Source organism: Aulonocara stuartgranti (assembly GCF_965226115.1).
Source record: "Aulonocara stuartgranti genome assembly, chromosome: 15".
Lineage (NCBI taxonomy): Eukaryota > Metazoa > Chordata > Actinopteri > Cichliformes > Cichlidae > Aulonocara > Aulonocara stuartgranti.
In genome coordinates this window covers 41717292-41742486 of record NC_138951.1, presented here as the reverse complement: position 1 = coordinate 41742486, position 25195 = coordinate 41717292, and the positions used below count along the sequence as shown (strand labels likewise).

The 25195-nt window shown below is 41.2% G+C and overlaps 1 protein-coding gene across 1 annotated transcript in view; it reads left to right on the top strand.

Annotated features, from left to right (window-relative positions):
- Window positions 1–1949: 1949 nt before the first annotated feature.
- ptprfa (protein tyrosine phosphatase receptor type Fa) overlaps window positions 1950–25195 on the top strand; it is a 397951-nt gene continuing 374705 nt past the window's right edge. Inside the window, exon 1 of the mRNA XM_082506013.1 lies at window positions 1950–2262. The gene's annotated coding sequence lies outside the window, so the exon portion shown is untranslated. The remainder of the gene's footprint in view (window positions 2263–25195) is intronic.

Sequence of the window (25195 nt, the reverse complement as noted above, 5' to 3'; positions counted from 1 at the left end):
TCTGCTCCAAGCATTTACACAAAGGTCAGTCTGCTGTTGTAGTTAATGCGTCATTTTTCTTAACATAATTGGTGATATAGGTTACAAGCAAGTCTGGCGCTGAACAGAAATTGTCGCGCTATGCTCCTTTATTTATTGTGCATAAATAGTGAATTGTCCTGACACAATATTGCGTTTCGCTTCTGTTATTATGGTACACTGACAAAAACACATACTTTTATTCACAGGATAAAACAGGTTTTTTGTATCACTAATTGCCCAGTACGATTACAGCATACAATATTATTGTCACTGCTACATTTCTGTGATGGGTACCAGAAATTATTTCCACTACTAATTAATTACCGTTGAGCTCAAAGGTCCTATTAATAAACGGTTAACGAATGTGTATTTATGAAGACGATTTGTGAGACTGGTAAACTTATGATACGTACGATGGTCTTTCGTTCTACACGGTGCATTTCAAGGTCCTGCACCCATCCGTCGGTAAACTGTACCTGGGCTTGTTGCAGTGACCTGAAGTTACTAAACTTCATGAGTGTATGCACTCACTCCAAGAACCGTATAATTATAAATATGCATATAAATATGCTAAGATGAGATAGCTGACTTCATCTAACTAGCAAATGTTGTCCAGGCTACGTTGGTGATACAGTTTTTTTTTAATGTGTATGATATTTTTGTCATGCGATTTTAAAGCTGGTCCTACAACCGCATCCAAGAATAACATGCAGCTTATCTCAGAACTGTCGGTGAAAATTATTCTTGGAGCTAAGTTTAATTGAGCTGCATTTTAAAGAGGTGCAATTTCACAATTTGTGTATATTTTCTAAGTTCACTATTTTGTATGTGTTGAGAAAAACACAGATTTTAAAATTACATGGTCTAATATTTACATTTAGCATAACTGCAACATTATTTTTTCGTTTGTTTTTTTTAAAGACTCGAAAGGACTTGAAATTCAAAGTTTCAGACTTGTGACTTGACTCGGACTTTTACACCAGTGACTTGAGACTCGACTCTGACTTGCCTGACATTACTTGAGACTTGACTTGAGACTTGAGGATAAAGACTTGAGACTTACTTGAGACTTGCAAAACAATGACTTGGTCCCACCTCTGGTATTTGAAGCTATTTTTATTTTTGTATGATTTTATATGGAATATGGCTGAAGTAAACTAAAGCCTAAAATACTTAGTCAGCCATTTGTTTAATACTAATTTAACATTATAAAATTCACATATAAAACTATGAATTGTAATTTTAAATGGTTTAAAAGCAGGTAGAATAGCACATGTAGGCAAGTATAGAGTTAGATGAGGCGAAGCCACCGAGAAGTTTAAAATATATTTGCATAATAAATACATAAATTGCATAAAATAAATATTTGGCATGATTAAATTTGGGTATCACTGGTAATTGGCCAAAGTTAAAAAGGTAAGTTGTACAAAATAAGTAAAAATATTCAAAATAAATGTTTGTACCACAGTTTTTCGTCCCGCTGTGTTTCCTCGGTGAAATGTCTCATTATCGCTTTCAGTGCCAGAACTGTAGGAAATCCTTTTCTCTATAGATGGCACCTCTGCACTGTCACAGGCTGCAGCAGGTCGATGGTGTGGTGTTAATTACTGCCGGGACCTCCTCTGGAGCAGGTAGCTTATCGCTCATGGGCTCCGACGGGGGAGCTGTCAGGGGGCAGCGTTTTCAGTGCGGGAATCGAACCAAAGACACAGCCTGGTTTTGTGTTTTAAAGTGTGTGTAAACGAAATTTCTATAGAAATAAATGTCATTATGAGCGGGATGATTAATACGATTCAAGAGGAGCCTGTCAGTGTGTAAATAAACTAGGACGTCTTTGACAGCCTCCACCCAAGAGCCTATAATGTTACCGGAAACAGCCGAACACAGCCGACGCCTCCCGAGGGTGTGTGTGTGGACAAAGTGTTAGGGATGCTGCTCTTTCAGAGCGCGGCTACCGCGGACGGTCAGGGAGCAGACCGCTGGCTTACCGGGAACACTAACCAACGCTGAGGCGGGGGAAGCTCCACGCACGGCGGCAGCTGAGCGGAGGATTTACCTGACGCTCCTCACGGTGCATTTACGGACCTTTTTCTTATCCACCTCGGGGAATTAGACCAAGTGTTGTGGGACTGGAGGAATTCCAAGACTCTTCGCTAACTGTCTGTAATCTCGGGACCCCCGTGCATTCATTTCTTCAACATCTTCTCCGAAATGCAAACGTCTAGGAAACCCTAGAATATGGTGAGTTTAAAGGTCTTTTCCCTTTTAAAACGGCTTTTTCGTGGAAAGTGTCACAAATGGAAGAAATGCAGCGCTGTGTGGTGACAGCTGTTAGAGAGGAGCGTCCTGCAGAATGGACACACTGAAGGCGAGAACGAATTTTGTATTCACACAAGTCCGTCAACTCTCACTCACACCTAACAATGCAGTCTGCACAGAGGGAGCACAACAACACCCAAACTATGTTTTTTAAATCTATAAGAAGCATATAGAAATCATCTTTAAATGAAACAACAAAGCCTGCCTCCAAAATCTCAATTGAATCATTTAATGTAAATGTGAGAATTATATAAATGTAGCTATCATATGTCATATGCAGGTACAGTATGAATACTGAATCACAGTCATCTTTTTTTTTTTTTTACCATTTATTTGTAAATTATATACGCATTATATATGATTTGTATATTATGCTTTTCTGCTAGATGATCATATTGCTGCTACAGTTGTGAAAGTGTTGCCCACATTTATGGGAATATTTGCGCTGTCACGAAGACTGTCACAGTAGTTTTTCCCCTATGGTGCGCTGTTATTTTTGGAATCAGGGTTTTTTTAATGCAGTTTGATGGGAGCATCTCTCCGTACAGGCATATAATGGCACAGTTGTTCTGCGCACTGAAAATCTTTGCAAGTCAGGGCACTGCTCCCTGTCCTTTTGTGTAAGATGTCATTTCTGCAGCAATGTGCAGCACCCTCATTAATCGGTCATTATTAAGTTACCTTATTAGTTTCATTAATTGCAGACTCACAAGTCTTTCTGTTTAGACTTTGTCTTGGTGACATTAATTAAAATGTACAGTTTAATGCGTTTTGCACGATTATGATAAATGCACGTGTGAGACTAGAGCGACCTGCGGACTTGTTAACGGAACATTTTAGTGTGAAACGGTTAAATGTGCCAAAGCATTACGTGAGTGGGCTTTCTGAAAATAATACAGGCCTAGTTCGTGCACAAGTCTTTCTGTATTCTACTCTACACGTAAATTCAGTCTCGGCTCTGTTGTGGCGTCTGTGTGGCAGCCCGCGTGTCCGCTTGCTTATCCTCGCACGGCTTCATACTCAGCCTTCATTCTTCTGGCAGTTTCCTAAAACAAGAATAGCGAACTGTCCTGTTCGTGCTACTGATGCAAAAAATCAAATTCCCGCAAGGCTAAAAAAGGGCAAAAGAAGAGGGATGGGAGTGCATGACTCGGTGTGACAGAGTGATAATTGGCTGTCAGCTCACCTGGATTTGACGGAGCTCTAATTAGGCTGGATGGAAAACAGAGACCGAGCGAGGCGGGTGGAGTGAAGGAGTGCAACAGATGGAGGGAAAAGGGGTGAGGACGGGGATGCTGGATAGCAGGTGGAGTCACAGAAGCAAGATGCAGAGAGAGAAGACGTGGAGGGAGTGTATTCTTTGTATGTGTGTTGCTCATAAATGCATCAGCTGAAAGCCAGCACTGTGGGTCTGCGTGTTTGTGTGTTGCTCCTCTCACCCTAGTGAAAGCAGCAGGAGGCTTGGCCCTGAATGCTGAATGCTTCACTGCTACACACACATGCATATACACACGCACACGCCGGTGGCATTTATAGGATTTCTTAAATTGGGTGGCACAAGGGGGCCGAAGAACATCAGATTAGAAATGATTACAGTGTAGAAAATTGGTTTAGAAAACACCGAGCATCATTTTCAGGCTAACACGCAGCTCTGTGCTCTTGTACAGATGCATTACATGAAAAGTGACATTGCCCAAAAGTTTAAATGTTGTTACACAAAACAAGAAATTAGACTCTACATGAGTAAATGTCATGCAGCCACATGTACAAAAAGACTTGGCATTAAAATAAAGTACTGAAACTAAACATGCTTCCAAACTACGTTCAAACGGCACGCACACACACTGGTTGCACAGCAGCTGTGCAGCTTCTGGCTTCCTGGCAATTAATCAGCAGGTTTTTCTCCTGACATATCCTGACAAATAATAACCATCTAAAGCTGTTTCTGCATCAGACACCAATTAAAACATTCCCTCCATTCTATCAGTCACATTTTCACATGTGAACTTTTCTATCGCCATTTGTGAAAGAAGTGAATGGATTTTTCTTCTTTTTTTTGTGGCTACTTCTCAGAAGCTGTAGCTTTGAATGATTCCAGGACCTTGCTGTCAACTGTCACATGGCTGTTCCCTCAAAAAAGGTCATATGAAAGCTATTCACAGCACTGCAGGTTTTCAGTTTGCACTCTTCAGAATTGCTAATAATTACTCACTTAAACCACCTGGACCTCAAAAACTGGGTTTAAAAGGCTAAAAGTTTGCACATTGCACTTTGTCTGGCAACGAAGGCAGAAACAGCGACACACTTCTTTGTGTTTATAGCTTGGCACAAACCAAGAAGGGCTTCAGCCGATTAAGTTCAGGTCTGGAACCAGAATTAGCTGTTCCATCAACCACATGAGCAACGTTACAAATAAACCAACATAAATCCAGCTGGATGCAGCACACACACACACACACACACACACACACACACACACACACACACACACACACACACACACACACACAGACAAGTATGTCATATTTGAATCATACACATCTTTTTCATTAAGTTATTCGAATGTGATATTCTGCTGTGGAAAAACTAACTGCAGCATCATCTCCCTTTAATAAAAATGATTACTTAAGTGAATCATTTCTGAACAGCTGACGTCATCTTGTTGAAACTTTTGGGCAGTCTTGATGCTTTTCAGTTTGAGGCTTCACTCTGGTGTACTTAACAGAGTTGCTAAAAAGTTTTTCTTGTAGTTAACTAAAACTAACAAAACTTTTTAGGTGATTAAACAAGAAAACAAAACAAAAGAAAAATATGAAAAAACCTGAAAACTAACTGAAATGTTACATTTATAAAACTCCCTGAAATAAAATAATAAATAGACATTACATTGCTTTAGATTTAGTTTTTGTAAATTTGGTCTAATTTGTCAACACAGCCAGTCTGAGGAAGCTTCCCCTGACGAGCAAATCAAAACTAACAGCGAAAACTATTCAAAGACGAAACTAAAGCTGAACATTTTAAAATAATTAAATCTAAGCTCTGGAAAACTGCCCACTCTGGAAACGAGCTAAAACAAATCTAAATTACAAAGAAAAACCCTGAAGTCTATCAAACTTTGCTGTGGCCTTCATCAAACACGCCTGCTGTCAGGTCAGGAAACTCTTTGATTCCTCTGTCCAGAGCACATTATTCTGAAAGGCCTGGTCTTTGTATGTTCATGAGTTTTGGAAGCACCCTTGTTCTCTTTGGACCTCAAAGGATTTTTCCCTGAAATTCCATGAAAGTCAAATGTATGCAGTGCTTTTCTCATAGTAGATGTATCTTCTTTGGCAGCTTCAGAGTCGCCTACAAAGGATGTGAAGACATTTTCGAGATCTTGGTGATTTCTTTTTGCATCAGTTTATCTGGTCACGGCAGAACCTTGTGGAACAAAGTGAGAGCTGCTTCAGATGTACTTGAAGATTATTTCTTTCAGTGAATTTATTTTACAATTTTAGGAGAGCCCTTTGGAGTGCCAAAGATAGCCAAGTGGTCAACTGTTTAAATAAATTAACTCCCTGATGAATTTCTAATGACTGGAACCTGATAGGAGTTCAAAGTCGTTATAAGCGTTTTTTTAACTGTGTCATTTATTGGATCATAATAGCTTTAGCTGTAGGTACTGTTTCACAGACGGTCGAGTGCTTGTTCAAATATGTATGAAAGAGGCAACATTTTCAATTAAAACATGTTTTTTTGTCCTCGACCTTTAAATCCAACTCAAAGCTTTTTTCTGAATGAGATCTTCTACTGGTGGCAAAGGATGTTAGAAGCAGAGTTTATAATAGAAAAGGCAGCAGCATGGCCTATGTTAATGGCTTTGTGGCTCTCTAACTGTGTCATGTCACTTCCTCTTCAGTCATAATTACTAAGACCATTAAAGATTAGGCCTAAATAACTCTTAATGCTAATTCATGACATGGTTTAGTAGAACTCTACATGAAAAAAAAACATATATACAGTTGAAAAGTGACATAAAAAGCCTTCAATGGAACATTAATTTACTTATGTAAAATAAATAATGTCAAATCACACTTTTTGAAAATAAGATTGATTGAAAACCAGGTGTTTTTATTAGATGGGATTAAATAACTTCACATATCTGAGCAAGAAGCTGGGATTCTTTGTCTTGATCACAGCTCCATCCGAAGCTGCTGGTATTACAGCTGAATGTAGGCTGGCTCGCCTCCATTTCTGCTCACACTCAGCCATCCTCTGCACATTGATAAATTGTGTGTAATTTCAGGGATGAACAAGCATGAAAACATATGGGTGGAAAGGGCTGCTATGTTTTGGCGTTCTGTATATACAGCTATTTTATCCAGGTTAGAGAGACAAGAGGACTAACCAGGGCAGTGCTCAAATAGTTCTTTACAGTGACTTTAAAACTCTATTTTTAATGAATTTTAAACACTTTTTAAACAAATTCTATTCATCTATCTATCTGTGATATTCAACATGACAGCTGCTATCATGAAACCTACCAGATGAAATAATCTATTAACTAATTAATTGTTAGAGATTAAAGAAGTGGTTTGATAATTAAAAAATCAATCATCAAAAAACGATTATCTTTCTCCAAAATACAAAACATTTACACACACACACACACACACACACACACACACACACACACACACACACACACACACACACACACACACACACACAAAGTCTTTTTAAACTGTCTGCCGATATAGGTGCCCAAGTTCAGTGCCCTCTAGTGGCCTTGTGAATAAGTGCATATAAAATTGTCACTTCCATGAACTTGGTAGAAACACTGGAAACATCCCTATCTATGGTAGGTGACAGTGACATTGGTTGGGCACAACCATGCAGTTATTTAGCTGAAGGGCTTTTTTTCATTTCATATGACACAATTAAATCAAAGTATAATGAGAAAATGTTCATTGCTGCAACTTAAATTGTTTATTTTGTAGATACTACAGGCTAATGTGTCCTGGGTCCAAAGTAATGGATCTCAGTCTCTTCTGACCTCTCTTTCTCATTGGCTGCTGACTGGTCTTGCACTTCTTGGAGGAAAGATATATTTTCTGAAAACTTGTCGTATTGCACGATCTGATAGCCCCTTGTTGGTGTTGTTCCTTTATCGTCATAAATGAACCAATGACGTTGTCTTAGTATTCAGTTAGCCAAGATTAGCCAAGAAGTTAGCTATTGCTATTAAAACCTACATTTGGCTAACAGAAAAACTGACTTGATATTATATTGGGGTCTTTGGGGTCCTTAGGGACTAATAAAGCGCTATATAAATACAGGCCATTTACCATTTACCATTAAATTAATCAAGAAAATAAATGCAATATTTACACTTTGTTCTAGGAGAGTTTTTTAAAAAAGGGCTTTTTTTTTCTTTTATCCTCACTTTGCAAAGCTGTGACATCATTGGTCAGTTGCAATGTTGGTGAACCAGTATTACTATAATAATGCAAGAACCACCCCAACACGTGTTCATCAGTGAAATCTGGGTTTACTTTTACTGTAAGAGTGTTTTTCAACTTGGGATTGAGCCATTGCCCACTTACTATGCTAAGCTGGTCTGAGCACATCCTGCCTCCACCTGCAGCTCTCATTGACCTGAAACTGACCCAGAGAGTCTCCTACAGTCTGCTGCCTGGTATGGATTGATGCCTCTGCTTCTCAGCATCAGTCCCATAAACCTAAATGTTTAAAATGTACAAATACATCACTCTTTTTAACTTAATTGTTTTTATTTTTAATTAAAAAACCAAACAAAATTAAGGCAATTTGATTAAATCTGAGATGACAAACAGGCCAAGCAGATGGAGAATCTTACTTGCTCTCCTTGTTGACAGTTCCTTGAAAAATCTCCAAGAACACATCTCCCACTCTGCTGCCTCATTACCATACTGTGTCATAGACCAAAGCAGGAGATTGTACTGTCTTAAAACAGTGCCTCGTGTGGGTCTTAAAACCTGCTGTGTGAAATCATGAAAGACGTTTTCACTCCCGGGACCACTATCTGGGCCCGAACCCAAAAGATTCCTGTACATCCTTCCCTCAGCAGAAACACCAGTTTTTCCTTCTTTCCTCCTGTGAACATGAAAGAGAACAGATGCTTGGCTCTGTTTTTATTTGTCTGGAGTCACAGTTGCTTTAAGAATGAGATCAGATTACAGCAGGTTGCGTTTCCTGCTGCAGCACCTTCAAAGATAAACATGTTTCTTAATCATAAGCTTTGTAACAACACAGACGGCTGCTCCCTGCTATCATCCCATCTCATCTGTCTGTAGTATACACCAGTTGTTTATGGGTGTTTTCTGCCAAACTACAGCTGAGGCAGAGAAATGTGATGAATGCAGTTTGTTTGCCTGTTTGTCAGCACAAGAACAACCAAGCTGAAATTCATCAGCTGTGGTGGGGAGGCGAAAAACCCACCCACATCTCGGTGTGGATCACGATGATTTTCTCTAAAACTGCAAAGTAGGGCATTGGCAGTGTCCTTCTAGTGAGGTACTGTACAGGGAAAAGCTCTTTTTTATTTATTACATTTAATTTCAAAGGAAACGTGTGTTTAATGTAAAACACAATGTTATTGTTGGTGCTAATTTTAATGTGAAAACGGCAGAATATTCAGTTAGAGGTGCCACAGCTCTAAAAACTTAATCTGCGAACTAATTTTAAGGTCTTGTGTCTGGGTTCAGTTTTAACGTGCTGAGAGTCCTGAAAGTAGTCATTTTGTGGTAAACACGCTGCGTCTCTGCAGAGAAGAAAACTGATAAGATAGCAACAGGCTGTTTGGCTTCCTGTGGACATGATTGGATGCGAGTTCAGCTTGTCTCCTGTGTGCTGTGGCATTGTTCCTGTGCTGATTGACCCATCTACTGCACAGTCCAGTTTGTCTCCTTTCATTCCCACAATAGAACTGCAGTACAATAGCCAGGTTTTTCATTCAGACTCTATTATTTTCTGTTCAGCTAAAGAGTGGCTGCAGTTGTTGTTGTTTTATTTCAGCTCAGACTGGGAGCAAGATCCTATCAGCACTGACAGCCCTGTGATTTCCCCACTGTGACACAGGATATTTTCTGGTATCAAAAATGACCTCTGCTACGGGTATTTGGCTTGTGTGGGTTTTGTGCACGCTGCAGACGCTGTATTCGTCATCGAAGGAACAACCCGCAGAGAGAGTGTTCACAAATCGAGAGCCATGTGACTTAAACGCACACTCAGATCACCTGCCATACATCCTGGTGACATCAGGTGGTGCTTGTATCATTAACGCAAAAACTCATGCACAGAAATTACGGATGGGTCACAAATGTGAAAATGATTTAGTAAGGTGCTGGGCCACCATGCGCCTCCAGGGGAGTTTTAGTGCTCCTGTAGTTTTCAGGTTTCTCAGCTTTGCTGGAGGGATGCAGCTTCAGTGTGCTCAGGATTACTTCTTTGCTTTTTGCAGACGTTGTGGTGCTTCTTTTTTCATCATGCAGCCTGACTTCCAGCCTGTGCCTGTGTGGCAGGCATCTATGAGGATTAGCACTTCTAAATCAGATGCCAAAGGGTGGAGCACCCACTCCAGGGTTGGAGATTACTTGTTGCCAGAAGAGTGTAGGGTAGTGACCCAAAGAATAAGAAGGATAAGACTTCTTCTGTCGGGTGTCTAGGCCTATCCTTAAAAATTGGGTAAACAAATTACCAATAGCTAACCATTTAATCATCAGGAGATTTATCACTCCAATAATTATCACTCTTTCAGTGTGCACGGGCAGTAGTAATGGCACTTCATCTGAAAAAGCTCTGCTATGACCTGCCATGGGTACCCCTCTGTCCTCCTCCTGTGCACATGCTGGTCTTCAAGTTGTGCTGTATCTGCTCTGTCTGTCGGTTATGGCTCCATCACATGCCCGTGCTGCTGTCAGAATGATAAGCTGCTCTTTACTGCAGTGCATCAATTAATAAGGCTTCAGAGGCTGATAGCTGAGCTGCGGGATAATGCCACATATTCTCGGAAGATATTTGAAATTATGGAAAGGAATATAATGTGAAATTTAGAGTACAGTGGGGTAAAAAAGTATTTAGTCAGCCACCGATTGTGCAAGTTCCCCCACCTAAAATGATGACAGAGGTCAGTAATTTGCACCAGAGGTACACTTCAACTGTGAGAGACAGAATGTGAAAAAAAAAAAATCCATGAATCCACATGGTAGGATTTGTAAAGAATTTATTGGTAAATCAGGGTGGAAAATAAGTATTTGGTCAATAACAAAAATACAACTCAATACTTTGTAACATAACCTTTGTTGGCAATAACAGAGGTCAAACGTTTACTATAGGTCTTTACCAGGTTTGCACACACAGTAGCTGGTATTTTGGCCCATTCCTCCATGCAGATCTTCTCGAGAGCAGTGATGTTTTGGGGCTGTCGCCGAGCAACACGGACTTTCAACTCCCGCCACAGATTTTCTATGGGGTTGAGGTCTGGAGACTGGCTAGGCCACTCCAGGACTTTCAAATGCTTCTTACGGAGCCACTCCTTTGTTGCCCGGGCGGTGTGTTTTGGATCATTGTCATGTTGGAAGACCCAGCCTCGTTTCATCTTCAAAGTTCTCACTGATGGAAGGAGGTTTTGGCTCAAAATCTCACGATACATGGCCCCATTCATTCTGTCCTTAACACGGATCAGTCGTCCTGTCCCCTTGGCAGAAAAACAGCCCCATAGCATGATGTTTCCACCCCCATGCTTCACAGTAGGTATGGTGTTCTTGGGATGCAACTCAGTATTCTTCTTCCTCCAAACACGACGAGTTGAGTTTATACCAAAAAGTTCTACTTTGGTTTCATCTGACCACATGACATTCTCCCAATCCTCTGCTGTATCATCCATGTGCTCTCTGGCAAACTTCAGACGGGCCAAAAATGTCCCGGAGATGCAGTACACCTCTTCAATCTGTTTTCTGGCTGTTTGTGACCAGCAGACACCTGAAGGTGAATAAATGTCCCCAACAGCCTCTAAGTACTACAAAACAGGGCCGTACACTGTGGACCGTCAGTTGTTTATATATGATATGATATCTAATATGAAAATGAGCAGTTGTGCTTTCCATTAAAATGAGTACGACTGTTGTTATTATTTCGTTTCTTATTTTGTCTGGGCACAGTCCCACATAGCAGACACAGTATTTTGTAATGAATGTCACAACAGCCTGCCAGTTATTAGCACCAGGCCATGTGGTTGCATCCTCGAGTCGTTCCAAACCCCGGCTCGAGTCCAGCCGCCACGCAGACCTGCTGCTGAAGCTCTGAGCTCGAGCTCTGCAGGAAAACAAATGCTTCTGACAAGCAAACATGGCCACCAGCAGCTAGCAGAGAGTCAAAGCTTTGCCCAGTAAAAACACAAGAGGGAGATTAATTTACATGAATGGACCATGAATTATTTACATTGTTCCTATTTTTGCTGTAACACCGTGAGGCCTTGATATCGGAATTAAATTTTTATTGCACAATAAAAGTGAGATTTTTCTGTTTCTAGTTAATATTCCGTTAATAATAAATGACTTGGGTTTATCTGACATGGGATTTGTTCAAGTTCAAGTTCAACTTTATTGTCACTTCAACCATATACAGTTTAAAAATACACAGTGAGGCGAAACAACGTTCCTCCAGGAACCAAGGTGCTACAAGACAAGTTAGTGCAAAAAAAAAAATAATATATAATATATCTAGTAATAATATTGTGCAAAAGAGCAATTTGTGAAGCTTATAGGGATTTTTCTTCCAAGTGATTTGTCTTTCAGCATTAACTCGGACATTTCATGGCAACTAAATGAAAAATGATTAAAAAGTGGATTCTCCCAACATTTTTTACTTTCGGTTTTTATTGTTTTGGTAGTTGCTTGTGATTCCAAATCAAATGTGGAAGCCAGGCAGGTCCTTATGATGCAGCCAGCTGTCAGAGAGTGTAACATAAGAAGTGTTTTTAGGGAGTTTAACATTCCCTTTGCATTCCTAAATTAAATCCAATTTTCATATATATGATATTGTTTCAGACCTTAAGCCTTAGATTTGAGCACATTTTTAATTAAATGAAAATGACTCTGCATTGATAGCTTTACAAATAAAATGAAATATAAATTAAATATCTGCAAAGTGTCAAATAAGGAAACAGTGGTAAGAACAAACCTTCACACAGTTTTTCTCTGGTTGCTGTCAGTTGAAATTGATTCCCTTACATGGTTTGAGGAAAGCCATTTACGCTCTGACTGATTTGGATGCTCTTTTCAAATATTCGACTGAAACGTTGTCTTTACAGCACGAGACACTCGCAGACAGACCTAAAGGTTCTCTTTTGCCACCCACAGGCCATTTGTTTGTTCCCCAGAGGAATATTCACGAAGCGTTTTCAGTGAAGTTAATGGTGTAAGACACAGTTGTTCCATCTATAAACGGCTCAAAGGAGTCAGAAGCAAAATCTATGAATAACACATGATGTTTTTCTTATACTGATAATTACATCGAATGGCTTATGACTGCTGGTTATGATGAAGACAAAGGAAATAGGCTGGGGAAGTGATTTTATGTTGATGTCATGTAGCTGAAGCTTGTGTTCAATATGCCAAATATTATTTTTAGCAAAAAAGACAAAGTGCTGTAAGTAACTTAACATTAACTGGAAGTAGGAGGAGCTAAATGAAGGCAATTGCAGCTCTTTTTATAATGTGGGCCAAACTACAATAAGACATTACCTGCTGCACAGCTGTAACTGCACAGTTTATTGAGATTAATAAATACTTTGTCTTAAAGACCTCTGCTTTCATCATCAAGCTCGTCAAACTATCAATTTAATGACACAGGTTTAAGCAGCAGTCGTGTTTAGTCCTCTCTACTACTTTTTTTAATCCAAGTCGGTTTTCACAGAATAAACATGGTCTATAATTACCGCTCTGTGGCTGAACTGCAGCTTGTCAGCTTCTTCTGTGATCAGGGTCATGGCCACTGGTTTGCTTTACAAACAGCTGGTGTGCTGCCCAGCAGGGGAGCGGCTGATATTTCCATCTTTCACATGACTTTCACTTGTTGTCTGAGGGCTTTTAAAGTCCTCGTAGGCCCAGGATTCAGTGGTAGCTGATAACCAGCAGCATTTCAGAGCTCTTTTAATGCACTAAATACATCAAATGAATGGGAGAGAAGTCTAATAACACAGCTAGAGGTTTTGTCTTCATCCACAATCACTTTTTCACGTCTCTCTCCTCTTTTTATGGATGGGAAAGCTGTCAGACTAATATCCCTTCCTGTGATGATAGTTTGGGAGTACCTCCGTTTTTAATCAATGGTGGTACTCCAACGTAACTGTGTTCTTGGCCTTAATTTGTATTAAACACTTTTTAAAGACTGAGAATGATTAATGTGTTTTTAACAGTGTGTGCAGCTAGTACAGACCATCGCTAATATGTATACATAAATATAAAGCCCAGAAGTTGAAGTCGTGACGGTTCCTCTTAAGGGGAGTCAAAAAACATGAAATACACTGCACTGCAACTTGTAGTATATCATGCTGCACTATAATGACTTCAGTGCTTGAGCAGTGGTCTTATTAGCTGCATTAGATGCTTCATTTTGCCTCATGAACAATATTTCATGGAAAGCATTACCCAGTCACTCACTGGGACACAATCCATCCTCAGTGACTGGTTATGTAATAAGGATTGATATTTATGGCTATGTAGTGCAGAGCCAGTGGCAGCAGTATGAATGCTATAAAAGGCAAGTGTATAGAGTGTCTTTTATGGGGTTTTTACGGTGCTTCCTCCTAACGGCACACAGAGATGGGCGCTGAAGTGGGCAGTTATGAAGGAGGTGCTGATATTGCTTCTAGATTGGGACTGTAGTGACTGTGTGTGTTTAATAAAGATGTTCACCCAATGCTAAAAAAGAAGCCGCACGCGTGCAGTTTGCTTTCTGGAAATATAATCCAATAGGTTTCACTTCACAGTTGTATTCGTTTCTGGAGAAACGCTGCCTGAAATTCATCTGGTAATCACTCGAATAACTTCAAACAAGAAACACTGCAACTTACTGAGCGCGTCTTAAGATGACGAATTTCTTTGATGTCCAGAAAGTGTGTTTCATTTGATGCAGGCATTAAAAGGGTTTGACTGGTCTGTGCTTTATTAAAGCCACAGAAAGAGCAGCGAGAGAACTGTTTGTTTGGATTTCACGTCTGACTCAGAGTCTTAACTGTCACATAACAAATGCAAAGAGATTCTTCAGTATTGTAGCGAACACATTTATTCTCATTTATTACAATCACTTTACATCGCTCCTCCACGGCCAACCAGTTTCTCCAAACGTCCAACGACAACTAGACTAGATTAGACTTCGGCTGTGTAACTCTCTCTCTGTGCAGAGAAGAGAGTGCAGGGGTGGATGTGAGAGGACCGGAGAGGAGGGGGACCCCCTATCGATGTGGACAAACCATCTACCCTGACAAAAAGCCTGATTTCATTTGTAAGGCATCAAAAAGTGACTTTTTGCCAAAGCCACTGGCATCGCAATAATGCACACAAGGTGTCCTTTGGCTATGACTCACCGTGTTCTGGAAACAACATAGTGAGAGACAATCATCTTCACATATGGAGGTCTTTGGGTGTTCTCGGGCCACACAGCTAATGCACACACTTTCAGTATCTGCAGCTACGCCAGCGGACGCCTTATGCGTGTTTCGGCGATGGAAGTGTGATAAGCTCGAGATAAATGGCAACAAAACTGTTTTTCCAGACATCAATGAGCAAAACTCCTTTAATAGAAGATGAGCGAGTGTATAGCGTTTTGTTTTTAATGATTTAAGTCTCAGGCCCAGTTTCTACTGCATGAAAACCAGACTTTGTCCCTCATTTTTCATGTCAGCACTTTGCTCGTACGCCGCACTCTTTCCTGACACCCAGCTGAGGGCTTCAGCTGGAGGATGGAGCAGGTCTGCTTATTCATGAAGGGATCTGGCTGTGTCCCCTGGAGGCCCACTGGAACAGCAGGCATTATCAGTGGTAAATGGATGTGAAAGGACTTGGGTCAGGACAGCCTCACAGCTGCCTGATTTATGGCTGGCGATGTAACAAACAGTTTGCCGTGTTACCAGCGGGGATATAAGCATTTTCATAGCCACAGTTCAAGTTTATTTCAGCTATAAATTCGAAAAGATATAGAACAAAAAGAGCCGTGAATTTACGACACAGGAGATGTTGTTTGTGAGCTGCCAGGGAAAAGTGTGTTTTAATACCCCGTGGACAAGGATGAATGGTCATTTTGCTCTCTTATCTCAGCTTTTTGTCCAGCACAGCATCAAAATAAATATTAATCTCCAATCCTGTAAAAAGCATCAAAACAAACCATAAAACCCCCAAAACAAAACGTTTTTCAAGAGTAGAGGTGTTCAAAGCTTTTATCAAAACCAAGTTATGTTAACCCCTCCAGCCATGAAGATCTCTGAACCAGCACCAGGCTATATCTGCTAGATAAACAACGAGTGGTGCAATTTTTCATATGCTGCTAAGTGAAGCACGGCTGGTGCTGCTATTATGAAAGTGCTGCATTTCTGTTCTATCAACATCAGTACAGTTAGGAATTTTTCCAACAGGTTCAGTAACAATGGTGTCATGATAGTGAGTAACAGGAGCTGCTGGAGAGCTGCTTCACACGAGTGTCACACGCTGCGATCAAAGATAAAACCCGTGCAGCAGCGGGCACAGACGCGTTCTGATTGGAAACTTTTTCCGGAGCAGGATTCAGAAATGCTCTTCTTAGAACTAAACTGTTAAAAAACCAAAGCCATTGTCCATCAGCAACACAATGGTTCATCATAACTCAGGACCATTAAGAAAAAATAAAGCTGGATGTCATCTGGAAATAAGCGACATGCTGTTATTTGTCCCAATGCCAACAGAAATAAGAGCCGAGCCCCAGGGCTGAGCTCTGAGCGATGCCACAGCACAACAGTCTTCCATGCAGTGAAGTTTCTGTCCACCAAATACAATTCAAGCATGCTTTAACTGAAATGCTCATCCAGTTATGCAGCCTCTTAATCTCTGTCGGTCTCCTGCATCTATTCCCAAACGAATGATTGCTGTGGCCACTTTCACAATATTCAGATTTTCTGCAGTTTGACCGGCCGTTCATCACAACTCTGATTTCTTCACAACTTTAAACTAGCTTGTAAATTTTTAATTAAATCTTCTTTTTGTGTAAATGAGTTATTGTGCACCAGCAGAGTGTTCCAGCCCACACTTTGGGTATCATTGATCGAGGTCTAAGAGAGCGGCCCCCGCCCCCCGGGCCACGGACCGGAGTTGTTTGGTATCGGGCTGCCAGAGTTGAGGCTTGGGTGTGAAGTTTATGATTTTCAGGGTTTTTCTAGATTTTTATCTTCATTTTTTATCGTTAACTCTTTTATTTTGTTGTATTGATCTGTGACACCTTAAAGGCCAATCAGTGAAAACATTGTTGGGCATAAACCGGACTGTGGTCGGGGCCCGCTGGTCTAAGACTTATTTATGTTTTACTTTTCTCAATCTTATTTTAAATGTTGAAAGAAAAACACTCTGCAGTACAGACACATTTATTGTTACTTTAATAAATATTTGCTAGATTTAGGCAACAAAAGTACTTTCTCTTAGTGCTGAGTCAGTGTAACAATGTAAAACACTTTTAACGACACTGAAGCATGTGCATGAAGCAGGGCTCAGCTAACTGACTAAAACCTCTAAAATCACCTCACCAATCAGCAGGTGCCTGTTGTACAATCAAAGCTTTTCTTGACTGCTGAATACTTGTTGCATAATTCAGTGTGTCACATGAGGGGACGCTGTGTTTCCTGTATATTCTCTATTGCAGGAGCTGTTAGGTCTGATGGCGTGCGTTCCAGCTCCCCCATGGAGAGGCAGTAGATTAATGAAAGTGATTAACCTCAGTGTGAATCACAAACAGCAGGCCGGATAAAGGGAGGTGACAGGCTCTGAATTCAGCCTCTCTTTCTCCTTTATTACTCATTAGGGAGCACAGACGGTAATCAGCCCGACGTTTATCTGCTGCTCTACAGCCTGCCGGACAGGACCGCATTTCTGCACAGGTTTCCAGGATCCCTGCGGTTTGGTGAGCTGGATGGAGTGAAGTGTTTTCTAGACAGACAGGAAAATTAATTGTTTGATTAGTTTTACAAATCCTGTTCAGGGCATCAGAGAGTAGAAGCATTTACCGCTGCATGAGGCACCGAGCCCAAACCTCCGTTACTGATGAGTACAGTGCTCGTCACCTTTCCATGTTCTTGTATTTGTACTGAGTCTTGTCATGTGACGTTGCTCAGGATGGGATTTATTCTCTAGGTCCCACATTGTCATTATGATCGTCACACATCCAAAACGGCCAAAAGGTTAATGTCACATTTTGTTTGTGTAAAACCTGCTTAGCACCATTTCACAAGAAGTCCTGTCTTATACTGTAAACACTGTGTACTATGTGTAAAGACTGTTGTGAGGAGCATGAGGAGGAGATGAGGAGAAAGAGCTCAGTTTGTAACAGGAGACCTCCAGCAGAAGAAAGCAGAGCGATCTCCATCAACTGGATGGAGAGATGGAGAGAGAAGATAGAAACGTTGAGCATAGAATGACTATAAACAACAAACTGTGGGAGAGAGTATACAGAAGCTAATGACATTTAATTGTGATACATATAAACCAATATGGTGCGAGAGGTGAGAAAGGAGAAGTTCATTATGGGGAGTCCCCCAGCAGCCGAGCCTGTAGCAGTGCAGCAGAATCGAGTCTTTTCTACATTTGTTTGTTTTCCATACATCAGTTTGTCATTGCAGTAACCCAAACCAGCTTTCAGTCTCATCCTGTTCTCTTTGATCACTTTCATTTGGCTTGTATTGGAGTCGAGTGCATGAAATAGCCATTTAATCATGAGTAGTTGATTAAAGATCAAGCCTCATGAATACTTAGTTGACCATCAGTCATTACTGAGCTTCTGAGCTGCTGCAGATAAAATGATTTTGTTATGATTGCAGTAAATAAAAATCTGGTCAAGGACAGCAGTTGACGTTTAAAATGTGTGATAACAAAGAGGAACAAAAGGTTGTCACAGTCAATGCAGCCTAAAAGCATTGTTCCTGTCTCAGTGCACCGCTGTGCTAATGCTTGTTAAACACAAAAAGCAGACAAAACAAACGACATTAGAGATGCGACAGTGCAGCTGGCCTTTTGATTAAACAGGACAGTGTGCAGCAGGCAGTAACGTGCAGGGGGAGATGCACAGCAAACAGCTCGGGACTCAAACCTGTGACGCTGCAGGAGCACTCCAGCCCATGCTACAAGGATTGCTCAAACAGGTGAGCTGTGGCGCCACATACACATACTCATTCAATATCTACAACACGAGCACACACTTCTTTTATAAATCAGCCACAAATGTTGAACATAACATTCAATTCATTTTTTTTACATTGCACCAAATCACAACAACAGTTGCCTCGAGGTGCTTTTTATTATGAGCTAAAGTCCACACAAATATAGGAGAAAACCCCAGCTGTCACATGACCTCCTGTGACCAAGCACTTGGCAACAGTGGCAAGGAAGAGCTCCCTTTTTAACAGGAACAAGCCTCTTACAGAACCAGGCTCAGGGAGGGACATCCATCTGCCATGACTGGATGGGGTTCGGGGAGGGAGACAAGACAAAAGACACACTGTGGAAGAGAGCCAGAGTTTAATCATAGCCAATAACAACAGCTCTTAGTTTCCCTTTTTTAGCACTCACCACTGGTTGATGGGATATTTGTCGTTTCCAACTCAAGGCTCAGCTCCACCTTGAAAGAAACGCATAGCGTGAGAAGAAGAAGAGAAGTGCTGATAGTAACTAATAATAATTAGTTTAAACTAAGAGCTATTCTGAATATAATTTGTGGATTTCCTTAACTCTGACTATCATCACGTTATTTCCCACATTTAATATCTAATGTGTGAACCTTTATTTTCTACCACACCTCCTGCATTGAGTTATGTCGCCTTGTCTGTATCAGACATTATTTTTCATGCTAAAAAACACACAAACAGTGTGAAGTTTGACTTGTGTGTGATTCTGCCTGATAAGCAGAGCTGTTCTACAGACAGCAGGTAGAGCAGCTGATAAGCAGGACTGTGGCAGCTCACAGTTGTTGGATTGTCTTAAGAAGCTGACAGTTGTAGCGGGCCTGTTCGTGACTGATAGAAAACCATCGAGCTCTGAAAGTTTTGCACAGAAATGGGCCCAAATGTCTCTCTGCTGCTGCCAAAAACCATGTTCCTGCAAAACTGACAGCTTCCCCACAACAGACACCCTGAAGCCATCGCAGTACAAAAGAAACTCCCAGCAGAGTTCACTCTCACTTATTTTCACTGCCACTTTGCTGCCATTTTTCACATGAATTTATTTTATTATTCCGTAAAAGTTCTTCTTTTGCTTCAAGGACCTAAAGATTCCCAGAGCGAGTTACAGAAGGAAACTGTTTAACCATAGATTGTATTGTAAGGGTGGATGTAGTCACTGCAATGGCACTCATTCATTAGTGAAGCACTCCCATATGGAAAAGATATATATAAATCTTATAAAGTTTGTATCTGTCTGTGTGAAACTTGTATGAAAAGCATACAAGAGTGAAGACACATATAAGATCCCTTGAAAAATTATATAATGAAACTTGTATGTTTTGGATACTTAGTAAAATAATATATGAAAGAAATGAGAAAGTGGCCACTTTCATGAGTGAATCATATAAGTTTTTGCTATTTCTTTTCCATATGGGCTGTTACGAAGCCTCGAGCTTCAGTTTTCAGTGTCGAGTGTTTTGAAACTGCATACAAAGAACAAACGGTAGATCCGACTGAGCGACTGAGGGACAGTGACACGATTGGGCAAGTTGTCATCCTGCTTTTTGGCTCTAATGGACATAATTTCTCAAAAGATTTTCATTTTGTTTTCAGCAAGACTTGAACGTAACGTTTGAGACCATAAAGTCATCATTAAAGTGTTTACTGAGGCCATAAATCAAGAGGGCTGAAAGTCATATTTTACATGGACTTTTTGAAATATTCTCACTACATTTTGAAAGTTTAAAGCACTTCTGCATCAGCTTCTCTTTTCATACTCAGAAGGTTTTTTGAAATCCTCTAGGATTAGGGAAAAATAGTGTAACTCAATATGTTTTCTCTTTCTAAAATTCTCTGGCTTCAGGATTATCTCATGAAATCTGTCATTTATGGTTCTCAGGCGGAAAAAGGTGAAATGCCCACTTTAGACAGACTGAGAGCAGAGCGCCTGTTCCCGGACAGCGAAAAGGAGACAGTTAAGTGGTTCAGGTATTTCACTTGGATGCCTCCTCGATGTTTCTTACGTGGGGTTTTCTGGACATGTCCGACCAGGAGGACCCAGGGCATGCTGGAGAGATTAACCTCCTCATCTAGCTTGGCAAGGAAAGGGAGGTCCTACACTTCTGCCCCTGCAGGCTGGCCCCTTATAAAGGACAGAGGCTTTTACATTTTACTTTATTTACATGGAAATTGTATAATGAGCGAAACACGACTCTAAATATAATGAATTATATTTTATTATAAGTAGACTTTTACCAATATTTGTTTAGAAAAGTGACGAACCTAAATGCTGTCCCTCGTCTTGTGTGGTGGTTTCTGTTTAAATGCATTATGTGATAGTTTCAGCCTCCTGTATATTTCAGTGTACTTATTGTGTTCATAATGACCATCGGGATCCCTCTGTGCTCCTGCATTGCCTGAGAAGTCTTTAAAACATGACTGCATGTGGAGAGCTGCAGTCAGGCTTTCAGTGACACCTCAGGTGGGCTGGTAGCTGATGCATAACAAACGCGGCCTGAGGACATAAAGAGTACCACCTATGAAGAAAAAAGTTTTCTGCTGTTTGTCTCAGCTAAGAGCACAAACTGCAAGCCAAACAGAAACATCATGCAAATGGAGTGTGCTGTTAGTTACTAATGTCACATCTAATGCAACAAACAAACTCAGGAGAACTTACAACCAGTAGCTGCTTAACATCCCAAACGTTCTTTCCATGGATCCTCTTCCTCCTTTCCTCTTGTCCTGCACCTCCATATTCAACATCCTTTGTCCAGCATATCCACCATCCCTCCTCTGCACATGTCTAAACCATGTCAGTCTCTAACTTGCTCACCACTGAGACTGTCTTCTTCATCTGTTTGACCCCAGGTATACAATCTCATCTACACTTGCAGCTTCAGTGTTGCACCTGTCTCCCTCATTCACACATCTATTACGGCCTTCTTCCACTGACTGTTATTCCTCTTCTCTCTGGTGCGTACTTCCACCTCTCCATGCTCTGCTCCACCTTGTTCCTGCTCTCACTACAGATCCTAATGTTGTCTGCAAACATCCTAATCTTTTGCAGATCCATCTGTTTATCACCACTGCAGACAAGTAGGGGCTCCCAGGTGATACCTTCTGTGATCCCACCCCAACCTTGAATCCATCTCGCTCCTCCTCAGCACCACTGTCTCGCTGTCCTCATGTCCTGGACCCCCCTCACGTACTCCTGACTTCTTCATAGGCTACCACAGTTTCTCTCCTGGCACCCTGACTTCTGTACATCCACAAAGACACAGTGCAACTCCATCTGATCTTCTCTAGACTTCACCATCAACAAAGATCTGTGGCGCTCTTTACGTCACTGATTGTCACCTCTGTGTTAACCTACCTTCAGCAGATCTTTCCCCTAGCTTCATGGTATGACTCATCAACTTTAGTCTGCACCTGCTGACAAAACCTGTTAGGAAACCAAAACTGGACTGAGACGCTCCAGACTGATTCATCTGAAGCATTTTTCTAGCTAACAAGGACATGTCAGAGCAGTTTACAGATGAGAGGAACTTATCTTTTAATGCATGTTTAATGAGATGAAAGGGTGCATTTTGGTAAAAGCACTGGTTCTTGTGTTGCTCTTTTCTGCTCTACCTGAGCACTCAAAACGCTTTATACAACACGCCTAATTCACCCATTCACACCCACTGCAGAGCACAAGCACTTTTTCTATGCTTAAGTGCTTCCTAACAGTCAGACACGTTCACACTCACGCTCCGATGGATGCATCGGACAGTAACTTCAGGTTAGTGTCTTGCCCAAAGATATTTGGCAGGCGGACTGGAGCGGCCACGGATCAAAACCTCCACCCTTCCATTCGTAGGTGACCTGATGTAGCTCCTGAGCTACAGCCACCCCAAGCATAATCAAATCTGTTAGCGTTCACGTGATTGTGTTATCGATTTTCCTCCAGTCTTTTTGTCGTTCATCATGTTTGAAATTGATGCTAAAGGGTTTATGTTGCAAACAAATACATAAAATGGGTGTTAAAATATGACAAAAAGGAATTGCAACAGTCACACAGTCACACTTGGGTATTGAATAAGAATGTACTGCTCTCATTAAGCTATGGACATGGACAGATTTCCATGTAATACGATTAATATATTGAATACCTAGTGTACCTGGTGTCTGCAGTGGAGTTTTTTGTTCTTGCTCAAAACAGCTGCGTGCTGGAAATTAGGTTGAGAAACTGAAAGCCATAAACACAGTGGAGACATGAAAGATGCTGAACTGAGGGAAGAATATCAGATAATTCTCTGTTGGGATGTCACGGCGAGCAGCACCTTTAATGCCAGACTCCTTCATCTATTGTTAATGAGAAAAATATTTAAAAATGAGACAAGAGGACATAAAGAAAGACTGTATTTCCTTATATATTTGTGTTTGTAGTAGCCCTGTCAGATAACACATGAAAGGAATATCAGAGAGATAATGAAGGATGGGAAACAAAGACGGGAGAGACGGCGTCGCTGTCACATTCACAGTGATGACATTTCTGGCGCACACAGCACCTCAGTTCCCCTTAACCATCAGCACCAAACAAAGATCTTTGATACAATTAATTGTATTTCCACATCTATCACAACCTGCCTGCAGCTTTTCATATGCTGATGTTTCAGAGCTTTTTCCAGCAGCAGCAGCAGCAGCAGCAGGCGGCTGTGAAAAGCTGCTCGGTGGATCTATCTTTGAGCACTGCAGCACATGGAAGTGTGAGCGGCTGCGTCGTTGAATACTGATGATTCTCTGTTGCTTTCCGTCCAGATTTGTTAATTAATGTTTAACTCAGCTGCCATGAATAAGAGGCTCACTAATAACTCTCTGTAGATTATTTTCTCTCTGCTGGAATAAAGTTCACACAGTACCGTGTGTTTTCCTTTAAACTGTGTGCTAACACATTTCATCAGCATTCAAATGAAGGAGACGAGCAGGCAAACAGCACTTTGCTGTGGGTTTGAGCCTGACTAACAGGTCATTTTAGATTCTAAAGAGCATTTATTTCTGCCTTGTCTCTACAGCCACTGTACCATTGTTGTGTTTACAGAAGGATCTCCTGTAAGTGATGTAAGGAAGCTTGGTTAATAGCACTGATCGTCCACCACCTCATATTAAATGTTGCGTTTGACATGACAGTCAGGCTCTGACATCCCTCTGCATATTAAAGGCTCCCTGAGGAGACACTGATGCTGATTTGTCTCCAAGTCCAATTAAACTGCAACGCTGTGCCTGCGGCATCTCTGCCACATGTCAAGGGTTTAGGATGAGCCACGGCCTGTTTGTCACTGTTTCCTCTTGTACATCACAGCATCACAATTTTCCAGAGGGTTAATACAGCCGATTGTCAGAATAACAAATACCCAACCTATCAATACTGATTTTGTTTTTAAAGATACTTTGCACGCAGGAAACCCCATTTTACCATTCGTAACTTGTTGTTTTTGGGCTAATTGGTTAGCTCATGTAAGATTACTATAAGCACCAGAGGCTTTGTGAGGGTGTGGCTTGACTAGGGATGGGTATCGTTTAGGTTTTATCCGATACCGGTGCCAAACCGGTACTTTTGAAACGGTGCCGGTGCTCAAACGGTGCTCAAACGGTGCTTAAAGAATGGAGAACACAAAATTGGTTCAAAAACCTCTCATGTTCAGCTGTTTTTTTGTAAAAAGATAACAATGTTAGCCTTTTCTGCAGCTATGGGGCATATATGGTATCACTCTTGGCTGGAAGCAGTGCTTAAACAATGGAAAAAACACAAACTTTGTCCAAAAACCTCTCATGTTTAACTGTTTTCCACTTTTTCTTTGGTCATTTTAGCCTTTTTGTCCAGGGTGAAGGGAGTATCTGCCATCAAACAAGAAGACAGCCGCATGTAGCTATGATGATGTTTGCTAGTTCACCTTACATGCATTAATGTAATAACGTGGTTAGCCTACTCAACGTAAATTACACACGAACAACATTAAGCTACTCACGCAGAGAAGAACGGCTGCTGCTGCATCATCATCCTCATCATTCCTGCTACACTGGCAGGGCTAGGGGCCAGGACTCTCCTCTTCGGGTTTTTGGGGGATGTTGCTCCGGGTCCGATAACAGGCACCACACCCGCAGTAGATGTGCTCGGTGTGAGGTCTCGCAGCAAGCTATCAAATACGGCGCATTTCTCGGCTTTTAAAAAAAACGCTATGCGTCGCCAGGTGTTTCATCAGATTCGAGGTGTTACCTCCTTTAACAGTATCACAGTATCAGCTTAAAGCACTTGTTGCTGCTGAGTTTGCATCTTTTGCTGTGAAGTACAGCCAGACTTTTGACTGCTTCGCCTTGGGCATTTTTAATCTGTAGCTCTGCTCTAAAAGAACCTACGTACCTGGCCCCACCCACTATCCTCGGAAACGTAAAATGATTGGCTAG